Here is a 23,833-nt window from a genome sequence, read left to right on the forward strand (position 1 = left end):
TGAGACAAATCTGAAACAAATGGGCTACTATAATCTTTAGTAATTAAAAAAACCAAGCGGGCAGTCCTGGTGGCCCAGTGGTTTAGTGCTGCCTTCAGCCCGGGGTGTGATCCTGGAGACCCAGGATAGAGTCCCACGTCAGGCTCCCTGCATGGAGCCTGCTTCTCCCTCTGCCCGTGTCTCTGCCTCTCTCTCTCTCTCTCTGTGTCTGTCATGAATAAATAAAATCTTAAAAAAAAAAAAAAAAACCCAACCATCCAAGTCATCCCCGAGTCCAGAGAGCATACTTATGAAAGACTTTTTAGATTGGTTTATTCCAGAGAGAGAATGAGAAAGAGAGAGAGAGAGAGAGTGAGAGTGAGCGAAAGGGAGTACTTGAGCATGCATAGGGGGGATAGGGGCAGGGGGAGAGTTCAAGCAGACTCCGCACTGGACATGGAGCCCACTGTGGGGCTTGATCTCATGACCCATGAGATCATGACCTGAGCTGAAACTAAGAGTTGAGCGCTTAACTGATAGAGCCACCCAGGTGCCCCTAGACAGACTTTTTTTAAAACTGTTCTAAATATACTCAAATTAAGATATAACATGGACAAGTAACTAAAGGAAGTCAAGAAAATGAATATTAGGGTAAAATGAGAATTTTGGTAAAGAGAGAGAAACACAGAAAGAAACCCAACAAAAATTCTAAAGCTAAAATAGTGCAGTGATTAAAATGACAAATTCAGAGAGACTCAACATTAGGTATGACCCCATGCAGAAGAATTTGTGAATTTGAAGATAAGACAACTGAAATCATGGAGTCTGAGAAGAGAAAGAGAAAATAATGAGAAAAATAAACAGAGAATCAGTGATGTGTGGGACAATCCCAACCAGGCCAGCATAAGAATTATGGGAGTCCCAGAAAAAGACAAGAGAGAGAAAGAGATAGACAGTGTATTTGAAGAAATGATGTAAAAAAAATTTCCAAATTGGATTAAAGACAAAAATAATGTAAACCTAACAAGTTCAACAAGCTCCAAGTAGAGTAAACTGTAAGATACTCACACTGAGACACATTAATGAAGTTATTGAAAAACAAAGACAGAGGATCTTGAAAGCAACAGAGAAATGAGTTATCACATACAAGGGATTCTCAGTAAGATTGTCAGTCAATTTCATATCAGAAACCTTGGAAGTTTGAAGACTGTGGGATATGTTCAGGTAGCTGAAAGAAAAATGCTGTCTGAGAGTTTTATAATAAGCAAAACTGTGCTTCATTTTTGAGGGTAAAATTAAAGAAACTAGACATTTCCAGATAAACAAAATCTGATAGAGTTCCTAACCATAAGCCTCTCTCACAAAAAAACAATAAAAATAAATCCTTAAAATTGAAACGAAACAACTTGAGACAGTAAGTAGAACCCCTAGGAAGATATAAAGATCTTTGGTAAAGAGACATACGTGAGTAAATACAAAAGTTAGTATGTTGAATATCAAAGACACCCAGAAAGCCAAAACATCCTGAAAAAATAGAACAGAACTGGAGGACTCACATTTCCTGATTTTGAAACTTATCATACATCCACAGTAATCAAAACAATATGGTATTGGAATAAAGATGGAAATATAAATGGATGGAATAGAATAGAGAGCCCAGAAATAAATTCTTACATGTACAGGCAAATATTTTCAACAAGGTGCCAAAACCATTTAATAGGGGGGAAAAACAGTCATTTAAGCAAATGGTCCTGGGAAAACTGAATATCTAGAAGTTAAATAATAGTTTGAGTTCTTACCTTATACCATATATGGAAATAAGTTAAAATGTATCAGAGATCTAAATGTAAAGGCTAAAGCTGTAGAACACACAAAAGAAACTTTGAGGAAAATCTTCATGACATTGGATTTGGTATTTTATGGATAATGACACCAAAAGCATAAGCAATGAGAGAAAAATTAATTGGACTTCATCAAAATTAAAAACTTTGTGCATCAAAAAATATTAGCAAGTGAGGGAAAAAGTAACTCACAGAATGGGAGCAAATATTTGCAAATTACATACTTGTTAAGGGATTAATATCCAGAATATACAAATACTACAACTCAAGAATAAAAAAGACAAAGACCCAAAATAAAAAATAGACTAAGGACTTGAACAGACACTTCACTGATGAAGATACACAAATGGCCAAAAAGCACATGAAAAAGTCTCAGTTTTACTCACCATTGAGGAAATGCAAGACAAACCCCAATGAGATAGCACTTCACACCCAGTAGGATGGCTATTATCAAAAAAAGCTAGAACAACAAGTGTTGGTAAGGATATTTAAGAACTGAAATGCATGCGCATTTTTTAATGGTGCAGCTGCTGTGGAAAACAGTGTGGCAGTTCCTCAAAAAGCTGGATGATATAATCTAGTAATTCCACTTCTAGGTATTTACCATCCCCTCCCCACAAACTGAAAGCAATGACTCAGGGAGATACTTGTAGGCCAACATTCACAGCAGCACTATTCACAGTAGTCAAAGTGTGAAAACAACACGAATGTCCATCAACAGATGAATGGATGAACAAATGTGGTATATACATACTATGGGATATTAGTCAGCCTTAGAATAAAGATTTTGACACATGCTCCATATATGAACCTCAAAAATATTATGCGAAGTGTAATGAGCCAAACACAATAGAAAAATATATGAATCCACTCATGTGATGTACTAAGAATAGTTAAATGCATAAAGACAGAGAATAGAATAAAGGTTACCTGGGGCAGAGTAAAGGGAGAAATGATGAGTTATTGCTTAATGGGTATAGAGTGTCCTGAATGATGAGAAAGTTCTAGAAATGGGTAGTGGTGATTAATATCATAAATGTTAGTGCTTCTACATTGTACAATTAAAAATGGATAAAGGCGCACTTAGGTGGCTCAATCAGCTAAGTGTCTGACTCTTGATTTCAGTTCAGGTCTTGATCTCAGGGTTCTGAGTTCAAGACCTGTGTTGGGCTCTATACTGGGTGTGGAGCCTACTTAAAAAAAAAGTTTTAAAATGGTAATAGTTATGATAAATGATAAAATGGTATATTTTATGCATATTTTACTATGATAAAAATAATTCAGAAAAAAATAGGATTTATATTTCTACTAAGATCAAGTGAAATTAAAATCTATTATTTTATTTAACTGAATGATTAGTCTTGCACAATAGACCAAATAATGCTGGTGTTTGTAATATTTCTTGAAATTAGCATTCTTATTTTGTAATTACTAAAGCTGTAAGAATTTTTTTTTTCTTGATATGAATCCAGGAGTATTTTTTCTTTTATTAAGCCAAATGATAATCATTTTTTGAAAGTTTGAAATGTCTATCATGAAAACATGATGATAATTACATCTAAAACTTTTATCCATTTCTTAGTAAATATTATGATTGAAGTAATCAACAAAATCCTAAACTGATAGTTATAAGTAAAAATATTTTTGAAGAATCATATAGCTTGGAAATGTTGAAAACAATAATAAAATACAAAAAATACAGTTGGTAGAAAGAATCAGCACAAAAATATTGACAGCAGGTAGTACTTTACATGGTAAGATGTTTTGTTTGGTAAAAATGGACAGATAATTAAAATATTTTTGACAAAGTTGAAATATTTAAGATCTTGAAAGGTTGCATTTAGTTAACAACTGTGTGCAAAACAAAGTACACATTGGCATGAAATAGACTTAGTAAACCTTGATCAGTAAGTAAAGTTTTTTTTTCTAAAATATTAAGTAATAAGTAAGGAATTAGAACCACAAAAATACATTTAGTGAAAAAAACCCTAAAAATTAGAAATATTTTATCCATAGTGTTAGGAAGACAGTATTAATTAAGTGAATATTTTAATGAGACTCAGTTTTGAGACAATTTTGATTAAAGTTCTGTATTCTTGTGATAAATGTGGAAGCAGCAAGGTCAACACAAAACTGCAACAAAATGGCAGTAGCAGGGATGCCTGGGTGGCTCAGCGGTTGAGCAACTGCCTTCAGCTCAGGGCTTGATCCCGGGTCCAGGGATAGAGTCGCTGAATTGGGCTCCCTGTGAGGAGCCTGCCTCTCCCTCGGTCTATGTCTCCCCGTCTCTCTGTATGTCTCTCATGAATAAATAAATAAATAAAATCTTTTAAAAAATGGCAGTAACAAAACTATTGAATCAAGATATCTTGTAAAATCAGGTTTTCTGGTCCTTTGCCTTAAATTTTGGAAGGCTTCTCTGAGAAGCAAAGAGACGACCGTACACTTGCTTTTAAACCCTATACCTAGCACTAAGGACCAAAGATGTATTTTGTTTCAGGAAAAAAAAAATACACTTTACCAATTTTCTTTCCCTTAATGATCTTTTTGATTCTCAAAAGATCTGTATTAGCATCTGTCCTCAATAAATTACTGTGGAATGATCCCAAATAAATTTCTGTGTATTTCTTGAAGTTTGAGGAACTCTAGGAGAATAATTTGGTATTATAGAAATGACAAGATCAACCATATTTTATTTTATTTTATTTTAAAGATTTTCTTTATTTATTCATGAGAGACACACAAAGAGAGAGGCAGAGACACGGGCAGAGTCCCAGGAACCAGGATCATGACTTGAGCCAAAGGCAGATGCTCAACCACTAAGCCACCCAGGTGCCCCAAGATCAGCCATATTTTAAAACGTAGTTCTATATCTCACAAATTATATGATCTCAATAAATTGTTACATCTCCATCCTCTATTTCCTCATCTATTTTACAGACTGTGACCCTTACTTCATACATTTAATGTGAAGATTAAATAGAACACTATTTGTAAGTCACTTGGCATATCAAATGTTACTTGACAAATTATCATTTGTCTTCCTTCCAATAAGAATTGTGAACCAAAGTCAGTTCATTAATTCTTTATCTAGATAAACCTCTATTCAATTTTGCATTCAAATATCTTTATATTTATATTCCAAATTCAATGTTTAACTCCTTGCTCTCATCGTTAAGTTTCATGGTAATCTTACATGTCTAACTCTGATTCAGGTGGGCTGTTTGAACTGCAAGGGGTCAAGTCCATCTTGCTAGTTCAGGGAGCAATTTTTGTTAGGACCCCTGTGTCTAGGAGGGAGGCAAGGCTCATGCCAGCAGGATAGGTTGTCTTGTTGGCAGGGAGGATCTTTGTTAAATTAGGGAACACTGAGGCTCCAACACAATTTGGAAGGGCTTGGGTATCTCGTTGTTTCTTTCATTACCACACAGTCGTATAACAACCTATTAGCATGACTATTCAATCCAAAGTTACTTAGTACACAACATACATTAGACAATGTGATAAGCTAAGGCAGACTTTTATCTCAGAGGGGTTTTATTGTGTGTACATGTGGTGGTTTTCTTCTTGTTGTTGTTTGTATGTATTTTTTTTTAATTTCTAAGCAGAGGATAGAATACATGAAAGAAAATAGGTGGTAGGGAATAAAATAATCACCTCTCGTAGGGAAAACGTCTTTTGAAAGATTAATTGTGTGGATTGGTGGCTGTTTTTCTTGAGTGGAAAGACTCTGGATGTTGTCTAAGAGTATCTTCAACAATATCAGATATCAACAAAAATGTGACATTAATGAGAGAAGCACCATGATAAATAATTCCTTTTTCATGGTTCCAAAAAGTTTTCAGTAGCAGCACACTCCAAAGGAGGGTATTATTACAACACATTATGGATCTGAAATGACAAATTATAGATCTGAAATGACAAATTATGGTGATAAAATTTAGGGGAAAGAGCAAGGAAAATTAAATCTGTAGACTGGAGTTTTGTTTTTAGTTGAATCATCTTAGGTAAGTCTCTTAAACATACTGGCTGCTTTTCCTCATTTGACTAAGAAGCTAACTAGAGCAGATTCAGTTTGCAAGCTCAAATAATTTTAAATTTCAGGCAGATTAAAATAAATAATTAGTAGTTCTTTGACAACCAAGAAACATTTTCACAATGATAGAAAAAGCCTATTTCCACACCTATGTCAGGAGTTGGAAATAGTTGTTTGGGTCTTGCCTGGTGCTTGCACAGCCAGAATGAATTCAGAAGTGTGTGTGTATGTGTGTGTGTGCGCACGCACGCACGCACGCGTGTGTCTAGCTAATTAAAATATCTTCAAGGACACAGCATTTTATGATGGAATATTCTTTAGTGTGAACTGAAGTTTTAAAATTCCATGATTTTGTAACTTTTCTTTAACTAAATCATCTTTGCCAGAGGAGCTTTTAGGCTGACTCCTCCTGTTTCTGGTTTCAAAGCACTTATTCTTTTACAATTTACCTCTAAAATGGAAAAGATAACAGAAATTAGAGAATTTTTGAAACACTATTGCTGCCCTTGATTTTATTTCATTCTCTAAGAATTGCTTTTAATCATTCTTGTTGGGATATAATGTATGTATCATACAATTTTCCCACATAAAGTGCACATTTATTTTTTTTAGTGTAGTGACAGAGTTGTGCATTCCTAATGATTATATAATTTTGGAATATTTTCATCACACCAAAAAGAAACTCCCTAAAATGAGCAGTCATTCCGTATCTCCAAGCGCTATCACTGCCCAGTCTCTGGCAAACACTAATCCACTTTCTGTTTCTGTAGAATTACCTATTCTGGAAAGTTCACAAGAATGGAATCATACATACGTAGTGTTTTTGTTTTTGTTTTGGTCTGATGTCTTTCATTGTTTGCCCTGCTTATCTATGTTGTAGCATGTGTCACTACCTCACTTCTTTTTATTATAGAATAATACTCCTTTGTGTGGGTATGCCACATTTTAGTCATTCATCGATCAATTTATGGGCATTTAGGTCATTTCCACTTCTTGGCCATGTGGATAATTCTGCTTTGAGTTTGTAGAAATCGTTGTACAAACATTTCATGAATTTCTACTATGTATTAAGCACGACAGATAAAACAGTGAGAAAAAAAGGTTGCAACCTGTCCTCATGTGTCTATAATCTAGTGTCTAACAGCAAACAAGAAAGTGGAAAAGGACAATAAACACACACACAAACAGAAAATTGCGACTCATAGAGCACTTCAAAAGAAACAAACCAGGTTTGAAAGAGAATAATTGAAGGATCCCACTTTAATGAGATCTGAGCGGGAGCCAAGTCATGCAAAGGCTGAGGAAAGAACATTCTGGGTAGCATGCATGAATGGTAATGGAAAGATGCATTGTTGGGAGGAGTCTGATTTCTCTGGGAAATTGAAAAATGGCATCCATGATGACAGTAGAGTAAAAGGAGATGAATAGCACCAGTAAATGGAAACAAAACTGCATAGGTGTTTTAGCCCAAAGAAGGAATCTGCATTACATTCTCAATTAAATGATAAATCATTGAAGGGTTCTTGATAGGGAAAGAAACTACCTTATTTACGTTTTAAATAATCTGTTGTCCTTGGAAAACCTAATAGGAGGATATGAAAGAAAACGTAGACAGATAAGTTAGGAGTCTATGACAATTTCCAAGTGAGAGACTAGAGTGACTTGGATCTTGGATGAACCAGTGGGTATGGAAAGTGCAGAAGGATTTGGGATTTGATTTGGATTTGGGGAAAGAGCATCAACGGCAGTGGTCCCCAGTGACCATGCCTCACCTCTATCCACATTCTTATGTGGTTCCTCTCTGACTCTGGACTTAGCCAGCTGACATGTTTTGACCCACAAGACATTAACAAATGTGTTACAAACAAGGACTTGAAAATGCGCCTTCATCATGGTGTTTGCCCTTTTTTGTTGCCTTTAGACTGCCATGCGAAGAAGCCAAAGCCAGTTTCACAGGTGATTAGACCATATCTGGTAGATATGGGCTGTTACAGCTGAGGCACTACCAGGCACCAGCCAACCCACCAGCTAACGCTGCCACTTGAATGCATTCCCTAAGACCAAGAGAAAAGCCATACAGTTGTATCTAGCCCAAATTGCTGACCCGCAAAACTACGAGCTAATAAAGTGTTTATTTTTTTAAGCTACTAAGTTTTGGGGTCATTTTTTACACAGCTAGGTAACTGATACTGAGACAGAATTAGCTGATGGGATGGATGCATCTGGGAAAATAATGAGCCAAATATGTTACAGAAGTTTCTGCTTGAGTGGTTGGGTTGATGGTTTAACATCTGGAAGTGGGAGTGGGAACAGGACTAGGGGGATCAAAGGTGTGGATTTAGATGTGTTAATTCTTAGAGTTACAACCTACAGATATAAACTGGGAAGTTGCAACATAAAGTTGGCAGGATAAAGTCTGAAAAATAAGCTTATTTTGCAAACTTTATGTTTTTATAAGCTGATATATTTAAAAATGCATTTTAGAAGAAAAATCTCATGGTTCTTGTTTTTTTTTAATGGGGTACCTATTAGTTTCTTGTGAAGAGCAGTGTTTAATTTGAAAAATACTGAATAATCCAATCCCTTACTTTACAAAGGGTCATCAGGGCTGGAGAAGCACAGTAACTTGTCTGAGGTCACAGAGCTCATTACTGGAGGTCCTTGTGCACAAGCCTGATTCTCTTGTCTTAATCATTCCATTGCCCCTTCTTCATGGCATGCACTCCCTAAGAGAGCCTCTGTATCAGACACTCCTATAACTCCCAGAGGAAGCCAGGTAACATCAGTAAGAGAATGTAGATGGTAAATATAACAAACACAAGATGCCCAACCCCCATGTTGGATACACAATGAGAGTGAGTGTAGTGATATAGCATGATGGAGAATCTCATATTTCATCCTACAGAGGCTGCTGCTCCTCACTTTTAGCCAGTTACTGCCAAGTTTTGTAGATCTTAATTTTTTTGAAATAAGAAGCTGGTAATCTGCATTTTTAAAAGTTATTATTTAAATTCCTATTAACATACAGTGTGATATTAGTTTCAAGTGTACAATATAGTGATGCAACACTTCCATACAACACCTGGTGCTCATCACAACAGGTGCCCTCTTTCATCCTCATCACCTGTTTCACCCATCCCTGCACCCACCTCCCCTCTGGTGTTAGGAAAACTGGACAACAACATGCAAAAGAATGAAACTAGATCACTTTCTTACACTACACGCAAAAATAAATTCCGAATGGATGAAAGACCTAAATATGAGACCTGAAACCATAAAAATTCTAGAGGAGAACACAGGCAGTAATCTCTTTGATATTGGCTATAGCAACTTCTTTCTAGATATGTCTCCTGAGGGAAGGGAAACAAAAGCAAAAATAAACCATTGGACTTCATCAAAATAAAAAGCTCCTATAGAGTGAAAGAAACAATCAACAAAACTAAAAGGCAACCTATAGAATAGGAGAAGATATTTGCAAATTACATAATTGATGAAAGTTTAGCATCCAAAATATATAAAGAACTTATAAAACTCAATACCCCAAAAATGAATAATCCAATTCAAAATGAGCAGAAGACACAAATAGACATTTATCCAAAAAATACATACAGATGGCCAACAGGCACATGAAAAGAAGCTCAATATCATTTATAATCAGGGAAATGCAAGTCAAAAGTACAATGAGATATCACCTCACACCTGTCAGAATGGCTAAAATCAACAACACAAGAAACGACAGGTGTTGGTGAGGATGTGGAGAAAAGGGAACCCTCTTGCACTGTTGGTGGGAATGCAAACTGGTGCAGCCACTCTGGAGAACAGTGTGGAGTTTCCTCAAAAGGTTAAAAAAGAAACTACCCTACGATACAGCAATTGCACTACTAGGTGTTTACCCAAAGGATACAAAAAAACAAAACAAAAACAAACAATTCAAAGGGATATATGCACCCTGATGTTTATAACAGCATTATCTACAATAGCCAAATTATGGAAGCTGGTAATTTACATCTTTATTACAAATTTCATTTTTAAATGCAGATAACAAATTCATTGTAAAGAACAAGAACAAAACAAAACAAAATATGGAATCGATCCAGTCTCTGGGCTGCCAAATGCCAAGCTCAAGAGTGACATAGGCAGAGAATGTAAAGCACTGGACCATGGTGCATATGGATCTACTCATGTGAGCATCCCCCAGAGGCCCATGTCAGTCCCTACCATGACTCTGGAGGACCTGAGCTACTTCTGTGTCCTGAGGATACTCCACTTTCTAAAACCCAGAGGTCCTGATAATCACCCATTACATTTAGGAGTCTTTATTATTAGAATCCCTAAGTTGGAGACTTGAAGTTCTTAGACATTTATGATTCCTCAAGAAATAAATACCTTTATTTTCCCCCAAGCAAGCATATTATCTGACTAAAGTGTGTGAATTAAGTGTCCTCTGAGGTTCAAAACAAATCCTCTTATGTTCCAAACTTTTAAAGTCTAATTAACATATATTCTTTTGTGCTGTTAAGTCAACAAGAAAAGATGTTGATATTTTGGGTTCACTAGAGCATTATTGAGCACTTCATGATATCTCGTGGATAAAGGTGTCCAATAGATGACATCTGAAGCTGTGTATGTTAACCAATTAGGTTAACACTGATTGAGTGAGTGCTTCCTATACACGGGACATTGAACACATTGTCAGAAAAGCTCAGTTCTACTTGTGAAATCCAATGCAGTAGATTCAAATGAATAGATTGTTTGCACTATACTTCATTTGCATATATTTGTTTATTAAGTTGGTTAAAAGTATATCTTCTTCATATTAAAAAGTTCTTCGGCAGGTCCATAATGTTCACCATAGTGTCTTTAGTAACAGTAAAGTGTTGAAGCATCCATTATTAGAAAACTTGAAATATAAAATGATCCACAAATGCTCTGTAACATCATAAAGGAGTTAGAAGTAATGCAGTAATAGAAATAAGTTTAAAAGTCATCATGTTAATGAAAAAGTATGAAACAGAATACAGTTAAGAGCAAAATGCAATGCTGTTTTGCACACTAAAACACACTGAATTTTAAGTATTATGTAAGGAAGTACATCAGAGTGTGGAAGGAGCGTTGGAAGGATCTACACTTTGCAAGATAATTGAGACTAAAGTGACTACATTGGAGCTGGGAGTGTGAAGGAAAAACAACAAAGCAGAACAAAGGAGGCTCTTGGACCAGCCATCAGGGTTCCTCATGCCATGAAGTGGAGGTATGTGTGGCTATTTCCACCCTGGCAGCCATCATTACCAGCACCCTGAGATTCCATATTATGTAGATGGCATCTGGGAAAGGTTCTGCTGGATCCTTGCACAGTTCCCTCCCTCTCCACCAAGTCCTCTGAAAGTCCCTGGTCTCAGAGATTCCCAAAGCCTATGTCTGCAAGCTGGGGAACTCAGTCTCAGGGGTTTGCTTCCTGGCCTAGCTCACTGATATCTGACTGCCTCACTAAATCTGATGAGGAAAGCACCTGATGAGGGAACAGGCTTAAAATCATATAAGGCATCATAGAGTCATTGGCAGTGAGATGTGTTACTAAGACTCTAGTGTCCATGTCAAGCTAACAGCATAAGAGGACAGACAGGTGTGTACCCTAATGTTTTAGTGTCAACTCTGCTGAGAAATGGAGCCAGAGCTAGGCTGCTTATCAGTGGTACACACCTGTCAAATATGTCCATTGCCAGAGTGGGTTGGGCCTGGGAGTTCTGGGAGACCCAAGTAAGCAACAGCAAGAGTCTTAGCCGTAGGATTTAATACAGAAGGAAAAGTACCATGTAGAAGATGAGACTACTGTCAGGTTCCAGATGTGCTTAGAACCCAAGGAAATGACAAGAGGCTTGGTCTGAACAGGTGAGCTGAAGTCTGGAATGACTAGTGTTGTATGACGAAACACCTGATATGGTAAGGCAGGTAGCCTTGCAAACTCAGAAGCAGAGCAGAAGGGCAGGGTGGTCCAAGCAGGCAGTGAGGCCTGGTACCTGGAAGGTGATGCTACAAGGATCGAGGACCTGACAGACCACAGGAAGCCGAAGGTCAGGGGCTGCATCAGGGACAGACCCAGCTCGACTGCCAAGAGGACAGGCAGGGGGCAGGGAGTCTCCTCCAGCCTGGGGTTAGGGCACAAGTGTACAGGCTGGCCATGGGGTGAAGCACACTGGAAGAAAGGAGACGAGATGTTCTGAGGGACCAACTGAAGGGCACAGTCATCCTTAGATTATTGAATCATGGGCACAGCCGTAGCTACAAAGATATAACCAGGCACTGAGTCTAATTCTTTAAACCAAGAACTGGATTTGGGTTTGGGAAAAATCATCGAAAACCTCTGCCTTCTCCTGAAGAGCCATGTCTAGTTGATTGGCAAGCTCTAGGGCTATTAACCCCCAATGTCTTCCAGATGACACCCCTGTTTCCAGCCCACGTTGTCTCTCTTCTTCAGATTATTTTTCTTGGGCATTCATCACTTCTACAGAATTTCTTTTTAAGAATCACTAAATCCATAGTTTAAAAATAACATCAGCATCTTATTTGCTCCAAGAGGGCAAAGAAAGATACTGTAAATGTCTAACATTTTTCTGTCAGATCCATTCAGAATCATATTGGATAAAAAAGAGCCTTTGGAAGCCATAAAACTTAGAGCAATTGCACTTTTCATTTACTTGTTTCTAAAGGTTGTTCACTGAACTGAGTCTGCAAGTGACATTTCAGTTCATCGGCCATCAACACGTATATTTTAGGATGTGCTCTTTCTCAGAATTTGAGAAGGTTAAAGCTAAAGCATGCCATCAATCTGTTATGTGTCTGCCAGAAAGCCAAGTGCAATTGAAGTTCATATGATCAAAGAAAAACAGCAGAGCGATAACTCTGGTACTTGCAGGCACTTAAACGTTGAACGAGAGTTTTTCAAATGGAAGAAAAATGGTGTGTAATTTTTCAAATCTCATCATATTAAGATAAAAATAAACAGGATTTTATATATGGGTGGGATTTTTTTTTTTTTTTTTTTTTTTTTTTTGGCTCAGCATCACAGGTCAATATATTTTAAAGTACTTCTTTGTAGAGGAGGGAGTCTTGATTTGTCTTCTGGCAATTCCTTCAGAACTAATACTAAGAGCTTAATAAACCCTTCCTCATATCACTGGGTCTTCTCATGTGCTGTTCCCCCTCCCTGAAATGCCCTTCCCTCCTCTCTTAGGTCTCCTTGTTCTTCCAAGAACAGGTCTAAAGCTGTTATCATCCCCTTGCTCTGGCAAGTCCTTCTGGTGGGCATCTTCTGAGTGCTAGCTAGGCCTTCAGTTCCATAGTCACAGAGTATAAGGAGAGATTTTATTTTGCAGTGATTCGTCATCTCCCTCACTTGACCATAAGCACCATTAGGGCAATGACCATATTGTATGTATTCTTACTGTATTCTTTTACTGTATTCTTCACATGGGCTTCAGTAACTGTGTGCTGAAAGAATGAATGTGTGCAATGTGCACATGTGCATACGTGTGTGAAGCATGTGTGTATACATATATATAATATGTATGTACGCATGTGTGTTCTGTACACGTCTCTGTGCATGTGTGTACAGTATCACGTCTGTTTGTGTGTATGCATTCTTTCCAAAGTGATCCACAGGAAACTAGAACATTTCAGGAAGAATGGAGAGGCATGTCCTCTGCAGGAAAGAAATCAAAGGGGACCCAAAACAGAGTGTCAGAGGCCTCCTTAGACTCACCTGCTAGGCCTGGGAAGTCCAGCCCTGGGTTGGCTCACAAGAGCACAGCTCTGGGACAGTTTTTAGAGTGAAAAGCTCAGACTGCAGGAAGGCATGGTTGAAGAATTAATGTGTCAAGTGGATGGTCATGGTTGGACCAAGATGCATATTCTAGGCTCAGAGTAATGCCTGTATAAAGAGGTTTGGCTTTTCCCAAAGATAAGTGAAGCAGTGAGCTCCTGAGGTTTGACCCCCAGGGGTAGGAGATCAGTGACTATCCAGTTAGAAGAGCCAGGCTGGCAGTGGGAGCACCGTGGGAAGGTCTTGGCCATGTTTTTTGATGTGAAATCTTGAAATACTCATGTTGTTCCCAGTTCCAAGCTTTGTTTGCCACATACATGCTCCATTAGATAGCCATCCCCATGCCATCAATAATATACACCGTAGTCACTCATCCTGAGGTCCGTGGTGCTTTGAGGAATTGGGGGGGGGGCAGTCTGTAAAGGGCCACAGCAGCACTGGTCTGAAGAAGCAAAGGTCCTGGATTTCATGGTTGCAAACTGAGGCAAAAAGACCTCAAAGGGGGAAAAAAAAAAAGACACCAAAGGGTATGTGAAGAGTGTGGAAGAATGATGTCTTTAAAGCAGGTAAAGAGAGGAGCTGATGGGAAAGAAACCTCAATTATTCCAGGACTAGGAAGACTTTGATGTGAGACAAGCAAGGGTGGAGGCTGGACCGTCGGCAAGGATTGGAATAGTGGGGCTTAGAGGGAAGGGGAAGAGGATGCAGGGATTTGTGGCAAGACACAGGGCCTCCTTTCTTGGTAGGCCTGACCTTGGCAGGAAGGAGGATGGACTCCTCCTCCAGAGGTTTCTGAGCATAGTTGATCAGATCTGTGATTTGGAAAGACAACTGAGCTGTCTGTTTGGGATATGAAGGCGAGTAGAAAGTTATATAAGGATGAGACCAGCTGGCAAGATCAGAACATCAGCCTATTAGAACAAACAAACAAACGAACAAACAAAAAAATACCTACTTTTCTATAACCTATTAAGAATTGACTGTGGGGGATCCCTGGGTGGCTCAGCGGTTTGGTGCCTGCCTTTGGTCCAGGGTGTGATCCTGGAGTCACGGGATCGACATCGGGCTCCCTGCATGGAGCCTGCTTCTCCCTCTGCCTGTGTCTCTGCCTCTCTCTCTCTCTCTCAGTCTGTGTCTCTCATGAATAAATAAATAAAATATTAAAAAAAAAAGAATTGACTGTGAATCTTATTAAAAAAAAAGGGGGGGGGGATGAATAACACCTTAGTAGATATGCCAGGAGGGGAAGAAGTGACTCCCACATATCAAGAATCACTGGAGGTCACTCACAGCAGTCAGTTCACACTCACATGACTATGGCACATGGCTATCCCACTTGTGACTGCCTTACACAGGATGGGGTCAGTCAGGGAGTGTGAAAATGATTTTTGTAGTGTGTTCAGTGAATGTGTCTTTAAATTATCAGAGAAGGAACAAATAAATTAAAGAAAATATATATGCATTGACTGTAATCTATTTTCTCTCTCAGACACATCCTCATACTTGGCAGGTGCTGAATCTGTAAACTGTAAAGCCAATTTCATGATTTGAGAGATCTTCCTGATAATAGTTCAGCCAAAATTAAATGCTAGGTCAGCAACCTTCTAGGGCACTTATTGGAGTTTGGTCGTATGATAGATTATATGTAATTTGCATTACATTAGATTCATAAATTTAGGAAACAGGTTAATTTTGTCCTGAAAGTGGATTAATTGCTTTAATATTTTCCAACTTTACTGCAATCTTTAGTATATAACATAATTGATTTAATCTCATCTTTTCACTTGATTTAAATATAAAGAACACTGAGTAACCATGAAATGCCAATTCTTCTGATAGGTTTTTAGATATATGGTGATAGAACTCCTGATGCTTAGAGATTTTTATTATTTGTATTTGGTCTTTGTTTTTAGATACACTTTTACCTACAGAAGTGATCTCGAATAGGTAAAGAAAGGACTATGCCATTTTGCTCTTAAGCCTCAAAGCCCTTGTCTAGAGAAAATATAGAAAATCAATATGAAGTGTCTTGAGGGCTTTGTAAAGGTAGTGCCTGCAACTCTGCTCCTTGTGAAGATTAGGTACATGTAACGTCCTCAAATGACTCAGCTAGAAATTGACACGCCAGACTTGAATTCAGGTTTACCTGACCTTACATCCCATGTGTTCAACTGCCTGCTACACCACTTCTTTACAAAAACAGAGCACTGTAACATTTAGGCACTTTATCTTTCACTTATTCAAAAGGCATTTATTTAGCGTCTACAGTATGAGCTGTGTTGAATACTAGAAATACAAAGATGAAGAAAGTGAAAGTGTTTGTAATGGATGTTGTGTCTATATACTATGGCATTGAAGTAAAGATTAAATTATGCATATTTCTTTAGGGTGTCTTTTTTTCAGCATTTACTTGAAAGCCAACGACATTAGTGCAAAATGCATAGAGAGCTGTTAAATAAGTTTTTTTTTTTTAAAAAAAGAGAAGTTTGGTGGTTCAGATTGGAGAATATTAGAAAGCAGTTACTTCTTTACATGCATTATTTACTATTTCCAAGTCTATATAAGAAGCTTAGAAAAGCTGGTTAGTCAAATTTTTTTAAGTGAATGGCTTTAAATGAACAATTCATCTGTCCAGTTATGAGCAATGTTCTAGGGGGGGCCTGGCTGGCTCAGTTGGAAGAGTAGGTGACTCTTGATCTTGGGGTTGTGAGTTCAAGCCCCATTATGGGTATAGAGGTGACTTAAAAGTAATAAAACTTTTTTTAAAAACTTACTTTGCTGCTTCTCCCTCTGCCTGTGTCTCTGCCTCTCTCTCTCTCTGTGACTATCATAAATAAATAAAAATTAAAAAAAAAAAAAAAAAAGGGATCCCTGGGTGGCACAGTGGTTTAGCGCCTGCCTTTGGCCCAGGGCGCGATCCTGGAGATCCGGGATCAAATCCCACGTCGGGCTTCCAGTGCATGGAGCCTGCTTCTCCCTCTGCCTGTGTCTCTGCCTCTCTCTCTCTCTGTGACTATCATAAATAAATAAAAATTAAAAAAAAAATAAATAAAAATAAAAATAAAAACTTACTTTGTTATTAAAAAGGCCCCCACAATATTCAAAACATTGGTTGATATTTCTATTCAGCCAAAAAACCTCATAATGTGCAAAAATGGCTAAAACATGAAGAGAACTTATAAAGTTGTGCAAGTCTATTGTTGTGACTTTACCAATTTCGGAGGCTGAGCAGTCTCCAGCTCTGTCCCTCAGAGCTCCTTCTGCTTGTTCTGACATCATCACATGGTCCCTCGTGGTAGAGATGCACAGAGTAGCCCCTATCCCCGCAGCCACGCCCCAGACCGGACATGGAGGAAAAGAGCATTGTTTCACTCACACATTAAACAAACTCATAGTCCTTACTCTGACTGGACTGCTATAAGATGCACACCTGTTCATGATCAATTCACCAGGACAATGGCCATGACAACCAGGCAAGTCTATCTGAAATGGACCCTGAAGCTTCAAATAGGGTCCATTCTATAAAATCTTCATAGATGCATTGCCTACCACAAAACACTATGACAAATAATACAAAATACAGTTTCAACATTAGAGAATTTCAAAACAACACCCAACAAGTTATTGATTTTGCATAGTTTCTTCTATTTAATTCAGTGCTATCGATTTGGAAGATTTGGGGCATAATTTTTTTTTAATTTTATTTATTTGAGAGAGACAGAGACAGAGATAGTGAGAGAGCATGAGCAGAGAGGAGAGGGAGAAGCAGGTGAGACTCAATCCAAGGACCCTGGGGTCATGACCTGAGCTGAGAGCAGATGCTTAACTAACTGAGCCACCCAGGCACCCAAACTTTGAATATAATTTAAATGACCCTAAATATTTGCAGTGAGATTACATCTACTTATTAAACGATTTTCAAACATTTAGCTATTATAAAGTACTATGTATTCAACTATCGAATCCTCTGAAATTGTCTCTTTTAAAGAATCTTCCATCTTATAAAGTAAAACAAAGATAATTTGTGATATATTTCAATTCAACTTGGGTTTTTTTGGATGGAAAGGGTTCTTAAGATTAAAAACAGTGTAATCACTATAAACTGTACATCTTTTTAGTTGACTGTTTTCTAGGGAGCTGATAGGAGCTCTTACTTGTTTTGTGAATTCAGGCATGGCTCTACATGTCCTGTCTTAGAAAAGGTACAAAGGCTTCACAACCAAATGCACAATAAAGAATAAAGCAATGGTGGGGGAGGGCCCACTTGGGTGGCTCAGTTGGTGAAGCATCCAACTCTTGGTTTCAGCTCAGGTTGTGAGATCTGGTCGTGAGATCAGGTCTCAAGGTCGTGAGATCAAGCCCTGCATCGAGCGCCACGCTCAGCAAGGAGTCTACTTAAGACTCTCTTTCTCTCTAAAATAAACAAATAAATCTTAAAAGAAAAAAAAAAGAATAAAGCAATGGGGCTTATTCTTCCACCAGAAAGTTCATTGTCTTCCTATTAAAATTTATTACACATGAACAATGGAAGCACAAATTTCCAACTTATTGAGTTACTTTATCAATCATCTTTTTAGAATATAAAATTTTATTTTATTTTATTTTTTTAAATTTTTATTTATTTATTACAGTCACACAGAGAGAGAGAGAGAGAGGCACAGACATAGGCAGAGGGAGAAGCAGGCTCCATGCACCGGGAGCCCGTCGGGGGACTCGATCCCGGGTCCCCAGGATCGCGCCCTGGGCCAAAGGCAGGCGCTAAACCGCTGCGCCACCCAGGGATCCCAGAATATACAATTTTAGATGAGTATTGCTAACTTCATTATTGGAGACTGAAGTTTTCAAAAGACAACTTAAAACTTGGGATTTGTCCTTTACCTCATTTGCAAAATAGTATCATAAACAAAGATTTTTTCCCCCAAAAGACTGACATTTTAACAAACTGGATTTAATGGAAGTTTAGGAATATTGAACTAAAACAATTCAACACTTGTATATGACACACTTGAGTGTTTGAAATTGTGGTTTTTTGGTAAATGATATTTGTTAAATTGAATGAGTTTAATCATGGGTTGACTAATAAATCTAGCAATAGAACCAAGGACTGCTCACTAGGATACTCGCTATCAGCTTTTCTTACAATTTTTACCAATTGATATATTTTAGTAGAGCTCTGGTGAAAAAGAAAGACCCATGTCCAAGAATTTGAAATATTCAATGAAGATTAGGAGACCTTTGCTGAACAAAGCAAGGCAGTGATTCTGTGATGCATCAGATTCATAGAATAGGAATAGAATTTAGAGATGTCAAAGCCATGCATATTCTGAGTGAGGGCCCAGAAGACTAGAGGGACTCACTGACTTGTCCAGGGTCATACAGGTTGAGATGGACCAATGGTCCTCATTCCTACTTCTCTTCCATGACATCAAATGAAGGCTGAATTTCAAGCCCCTATTCATGTCCTCTCTCTTCCCAGAGTCCCTTCTGAAAAACAAAATATTGTAAGTACTTTATTTACATTCTGATCTCTGGTGCCTGCATTAAATATTAAGCATTTCTCATGGTGACATATCTGATGACAAAGGCTGGGTGCAGGCCTCATTCCTTAATAATAGGTACTCCATAAATGCTTACTAGTTTTAATAGATTTCAACACATTTTAAAGTACTTGAGAATGTTTTCTAAAATTATATAACTGGAGCCATCTCAGTCATATATCTTCTGAGGACAAAATATATCTGTTAGAGAAAAATGCTAAAGTCAGAAAATGTTGCTGTCTTCCAGGTCAACAGATTTAGTGAGCTATGTTACTCTAAGAAATATCTTTATGGAGAGATAGAGAGTGTTCTCTCTTATTCTTTTTATTACTTTCATATTGTTGAATATATGGCACCAGAAATATGCATAATTATATTTAGAGAAGTTCACTTTAGGAATGCTAGCTCCAGTCACATTCTAAATCTTAGAGTCATAACAACGTCTCTTGCAATTCAGTATACGCATTCGGTGAATGTGAAGATTTCTCAACTTCGTATATTTGAGAGGACACACAGAACTCCATAGAGCATACTCATGAAAAGGTTTCTATTTAAAGGAAAAGAACAGAAGGCGGCAAGAGAAAGATAGAATGGGAAAGCACCTGGGTCGGAGCTCCCAAGCTCCCCAGGCTTCTCATTCCCACATACAGACTTATTTCTGGATTGAACCACCACATCTGCACAATGAATCTTGGCTTTGAGAGCTTGAAGCAGACATTCTCGGTGGGTTTTTACACCCCTTTGATCATGAAGTTAAGCTGAGTGTCTATCTAGTTGTGCCAAATGAAAACTATGTTTATTTAGTACACTGTAATTTAAACCACTAGACACATTGAAAATTAGTGTCTTATTCCTTTGTAAAATATTTACCAAGAATATTTTGAACTGCTCCCTCCTTCTCATCACATGACTGGCAATATAGAATGACCATCTTTCCTATGCCATGGAGGAATTTTTGTGCAACTTTATTTGGATCAGCTTTTATCTTTTAACCTTTTCAGTGTGCTGAAATACTTTTGAGAATTTCTTTAATATGAATTTGCTTCCTTATGCACAGCAAAAGCCAAAAGTTTCAGAAGCAGGGCTATTTAGCAAGTCCTGCACAGGAACTAAAGGGTCCACCACTTTTGAGTAAGTATGAGATGTTTGAGGGCCTTTTCCCATATTAATCACCTCACATATTCAGGGAATGTCTGCCCTCTAGAGTGTCCAGCGATTAATCTAAGGCCCATTCCTTTACATTAAATTCAAGTTCCAATTATTTTTTCTGTAATGATAAGAAGTTGTATATTATGGGTTGGAGAACTATTATTTCCTTAATTATATATATGTATACAGTTTCACAGTTCTTTTTACTCTATTAACAAAGATCTTAACCATTTGTTCTTTTTTGTTTCTATTTTCTCAGTTTATTTTATTTTATTTTTTTATTAAAGATTTTATTTATTTATTCATGAGAGACACAGAGAGAGAGAGAGAGGCAGAAACACAGGCAGAGGGAGAAGCAGGCTCCACGCAGGGAGCCTGATGCGAGACTCAATCCCGGGACTCTAGGATCACACTCTGGGCCGAAGGCAGGCACTAAACCACTGAGCCACTCAGGGATGCTCTGTTTTCTCAGTTTATTGTTTCTATAAAAAGATGCTGGTGGCAGGTCCCCACTTATGTCAAATAAATGCCAGTTACTGCAGATTGATTTTAGAGAGAGAATGGTGGTCACAGCTGTGGCTACCCCAGGAGGGTACAGGAGCTCCCACTGAGTGACCAGTACATCGTGATGTTCAGTGACAGGGGCAGGAATTGGAAGCAATATTGGGAAAAAGGAAGCATCTGGGTATGTTCCTTTATTTAAAGGCCCACATGGGTTTTTAACCTATATTGAGTAGAGAAATCAAATCTACCAATTTATTTTGAAAATATTTTGTGAAAAACAGGTCCATATTGCACTTTACATGCATTGTGCATGAATTATTGGGGGGGGGCAGTAAGGTAATACATTTTTTGGATGGAACTATGGTGTGTCTGAGAAATCAACAAGCCATTATAATCTATTTTTACATTATTACGTGGCCTTTGGTATGACCTCTGCATTTTTTTTCACATTAGTAAAACATTTATTTTTTCACTTCCTGATTTAATCTGGAAACTCCAAGAGACACTGGACATTTAAATGCGTAGTAAAAAGACAAGCACATTAAGGGACACAGCACCACCCTGGCAGGAACTCATGCCCCAAGTAGCCCTGTTATTTGATCATGGTTGGGAACCCACTGGCTGTAGTAAACTCTCTGACATTATCTTATTTTTGTAAATGACTTTAGTATCTGTCTGTCTGGGTCTATCCACTATCCACCTTAATGTTGACTATTATTAGAAGTCCACATCCTCATCTGCAATTCTCAATTACTAAATATTCTGGAAGAAACAAAGACTGTCATGAAGGCAAAACCTGGCTGGACCTGAACACAAGAACAGTAAAGCTTAACCTGGCTGATGACATTTATAAAATCTTTATCTTATTTAATTTAAATACAAAGTGAGGGTTTTTTTTTTTTCCAGAAATCACAATGCATATGATTTTTTCAGGAGGCACAATGCATATGATTTTCTGCAGAAATCATAATGCATATAATTATCCATATATGGCATATATACAGTGTGACCTTTCCAATAAGGTCAACAGAAACCCTCAATTCTGAATCACCTCTGCACTTGAGATCAGAGACTTTGGGACAACCTAGCAATCACTGAAAATTTGTTGCTCAAATGCATTATACTTTAGCCTCTGTTGCTTATTAATAAATGTTTTAACTATCATTAAAGCAGTTAATGAAATCTCTAGTTATGAATGCTATGTTCAAAAGAGAGACCCTTGCATTAAACAAGAGTGCATGCGTGTGTGTATGTGTGTGCGTGTGTTTTCTTAAATACTTAAGAAGTTTCACTATCTATTACACTTTGGGCAACAGCATTACCTCCAGGCACTTACTCTTACGACACACGTGTGTGGTAAATAACCTAAGTTAAGCATCATTCACGCCATTATTCAAACGAGACAGAATTACTGCGAGTGCTAAGAAAAAAGGCAAATGTGTGAGAGATGTGGGTAATTGGGTTTCTGCCTGCTGTTTGTCTAAGGAACCGCTTGCCTAGTAAGACCAAATGCTCAGGAGCAGTGTCAGGATAAAAGATTACTCAGAAATGCAGCCTAACTGTGCTTTGTAAACATTACGGAGCCTGGCTAAGGGATTATGTGATGACATTCTATTGACTGAAGCAGTAGACTGATGATCACTGACACATCGCTTTCCCTGATGTCTAGTTTCTACTTATTTCTGTGAGAATTAAGAACCAGAATCTCAAAAGAAATATATGACTTGCAATTCACTGTGAAAATTTCCTGAGGCTGCCCTGTAAACCAGCAGACATTCCATTTTGAAAGAGACTATTGTGAGCTGTGGTCTGAGCGCCCCCTGAAGAGCCTTAGAACTGTCATCACATAGCATATCTCTCCTGCTAAGAACCCTGGCAGCTACCACAACAGGTTGGCAAAAAGCTTTGGCTTTCAGCAGCTACAGAGGTACCTGCCAGACCAGGTACTGACAGTGTCCTAGAGAGAGCAGAATCCACCAGCCCCCACGTGTCCTCCTTAGCACCTCTTTTTCTTGTGGTGCTGGGAGCTGTTGCAGTGTTCACTGGTTAGAGTCCACACTCTCTGAATTGCTTTCCCGTCCTCCCCAGAATCGGTGAGCCAGTGCTGCAGAGGCTCATCTGCAGGGAGGCCATGGTTGGTGGCCTCCACTGCACTGAGGTCTCCATCAGGGGACTGTCTTCTAATGACCCTTGGTTATCTTTTCTTCTCTTTTATTTTGCATTTACTCTCTCCTTTATATATCTTTCCCTCTTTCTTACTTGCTATGTTTTATATATATATATATATATGTTATATATATGTTATATATATGTTATATATATAACATATATGTATGCTATGTAATATATATACATATATGCTGTTATATATATACATATATACGTATATATATGTGTATATATACGTATATATGTATATATATTGCTACATAAGAATAGTGCTACAAATCTATCAGCTTAAACCAACACATATTTATGATTTTGCTGTTTCTGTGAGTCAGGCATGGGTTCTGTGCAAGGGCACACTCACAGGGTCTGGCAGGGCTGGATTCTCACATGGAGGCTGGACTGGGGAAGAGTCTACTTCCAGGCTCACTCATATTGTTGGCAGAATTCGTTTCCTTGCAGCTGGAGACCTGAGGGCCTTGGGTTTGAGCTGTTCCTCAGCCAGAGGCTGCCTTTGGGTTCTAGGCGCTGCCTGCAGTTCCCCAAATAGCCGCATGCTTTAGCACTGCCTGCAAGAAAGATTCTCCAGAAAGACAGGTAGCCATGCTGAGTAACTGAATCCTGCATATACAGTAACCTATGCATATCCACCTTTGCTGGATGGTATAGATTAGAAGCAAATCACAGGTCCTATCTACACTTGGAAGGAGGGAGCTATGCAAGGGCATACAGGAGACAGGAATCATGGGGACCTCCTTACAAGGTTGCCAGAGTCACTTTGGCCCCCAGTGATTCATGCCCT

General features: G+C 38.2%; 1 long non-coding RNA gene across 2 annotated transcripts in view; it reads left to right on the forward strand.

Moving 5' to 3' along the window:
- The window catches only part of LOC112644831 (uncharacterized), a 44,749-nt gene extending 36,779 nt beyond the window's left edge, over window positions 1-7,970 (forward strand). For both annotated transcript variants that reach the window (XR_007401718.1, XR_003126789.3), the window contains one exon: window positions 7,778-7,970. This is a non-coding gene — a long non-coding RNA (uncharacterized LOC112644831). The remainder of the gene's footprint in view (window positions 1-7,777) is intronic.
- Window positions 7,971-23,833: the final 15,863 nt, after the last annotated feature.

This window comes from Canis lupus, chromosome 1, assembly GCF_003254725.2.
Source record: "Canis lupus dingo isolate Sandy chromosome 1, ASM325472v2, whole genome shotgun sequence".
NCBI lineage: Eukaryota > Metazoa > Chordata > Mammalia > Carnivora > Canidae > Canis > Canis lupus.